The sequence below is a fragment of the Kryptolebias marmoratus genome, linkage group LG16, assembly GCF_001649575.2.
Source record: "Kryptolebias marmoratus isolate JLee-2015 linkage group LG16, ASM164957v2, whole genome shotgun sequence".
NCBI classification, from domain to species: Eukaryota; Metazoa; Chordata; class Actinopteri; order Cyprinodontiformes; family Rivulidae; genus Kryptolebias; species Kryptolebias marmoratus.
In genome coordinates, this window is record NC_051445.1 from 11427211 (window position 1) to 11428977 (window position 1767).

Sequence of the window (1767 nt, forward strand, 5' to 3'; positions counted from 1 at the left end):
CCCACCTCCCCTCCCCGTTTCTGTCGTCGAGCGCTGGGGTCCAGGAACCCCAGCGGGCGCCAGCTCTCCCCGTTATTAGCAGCGAAAAAAACCCTCACACTTTTTCATCCAGCTGCCGATCCCGGTCCAGGGGAAGCGAAAACGTATAATTAAGCGGGGCTGTAAAAAGACACCATGTTCCTGCCGCGGCGGCTCCCTTTGCCTTCGCTGAAATCCACAATGCCATTTGACCCTCAGATCACTCGGTGGGGGTGGAGGTGACGATTAGCAGCAGCGACCCCGACCTCCAGAGTCAGGACGCCTCCGCCGGCCCTGGTGTGAGTTAACGAGCCTCATGCACGCCGCCCACCTTCAATGAAATAACAAGCTTTTAACGATGCGAGGGTAAAAAAAGAAAAAAGAAAAAGAAAAGATCTGCTTTTGCCATTAGCTGTGCACGCTTGTTCCTTCCAGCCCACCAAGACCCGGAACAGACAGGAGGACGAGGAGGAGGAGGACGACGAAGAAGAGGAGGAGGAGGAGGTGGGGGAAATAAAGCGAGAGCTCTGCAGCAGAGAACAGAGGAGGAAGCGGCTGAACGATTTGCTCTCACAGAGAGAGAGGTGAGTGGGGCGTCCGAAGCAGGAGCGCCGGTCGCGTGCGCGCCGGTCGCGTGCGCGCCACCTTTTGCTGACCGTCTCTTGTCCCCACGTCCCCCGTCCCCGTCCCCCTTCTCCTCCGCATAAGGTGGAACCACGCCGGATCGGGGACGAGGCCCGCCGGCAGGCGGATGGACGAGAACTGACCCCGCCGCTGATGTCAGCAGGAGGAGGACAAGTGGGGAAGCGTGTGTGTGTGTGTGTGTGTGTGTGTGTGTGGGAGAGACACAAACAAAAGGCGACGATTTTGAAAACGAAAAAGCAACAAAAAGAAGACGTCTCTCTCTTCTCTCTCACGCGTGTGTACGCCAGCCGGGAGAGAGTTGAACTTCGCGCTCCGAGGAGGACGAAAACCATGGCAACGCGCCTTTTGTCCGGGCAGCGAGAGATGGTAGTGGGGGCGAGGAGGAGGAGGAGGAGGAACTGTCCCGGATGAAGACCAGCTGAAATTAATTTTTTTTGCACTAGTGCTGAATGAGCAAGCACACTAAACTAGCGACTGTATGTATGTACGCTGAGTGGACACACTATAAACACTCTGACTGCTCTCCCTTCGGCACCTTAAGCAAAGCTGGGAAAGACATAATTTCTTTAGGGGGGGGAAGGGGGGATAAAGTGGACGGTACGCTCAGCGTTTCGGGCTCTGTAGTTTCCTAGAGACTCGGAGCTCGTAATCCACCCTGGGATGGTGGTGGTAGTGGAGGGAAACGCAAATGTAGCCGCCTGGGCCCTAAGTAGGTCATAACCGAACCCTCATTTCACTTGTTAAGCTTTCAAAGTCACACTGCACCTTTTGGGGGTGTTGGGGGGGGGATTATAAGGAGAAGCAAAGAGAAACAGGGGGGTGGCTTTGCTTCTCCTTCACACCACGGTGTCTGCCATGTCCCAGTCAATAGGCAGGGAGGGGGGTGGGGGGGGGCAGCAATAGGAATTTTGGCATCGCCGCAAGAGAATTTCTAATGAGGTTTTGAGAAAGAGGTTATTTTTTTTTCTGAAGAAAGAAAATAAAAGTTGGACTCCTGCCCGCTATAGGAATGGACAGAACACACTCACGACAGGAATGTCCACCGTCAGACTATTTTCAGTATTGCTTCCAGGGGGGAGGGGGAGGGGGGGGGTGTTGGGGGGG

General features: G+C 55.2%; 1 long non-coding RNA gene across 1 annotated transcript; it reads left to right on the forward strand.

Annotated features, from left to right (window-relative positions):
* Positions 1-26: 26 nt before the first annotated feature.
* LOC108241060 lies at positions 27-1514 on the forward strand. Its single transcript, XR_001808795.3, has 3 exons — positions 27-317; positions 454-602; positions 727-1514. It is a non-coding gene; the product is annotated as an uncharacterized LOC108241060 (long non-coding RNA).
* Positions 1515-1767: the final 253 nt, after the last annotated feature.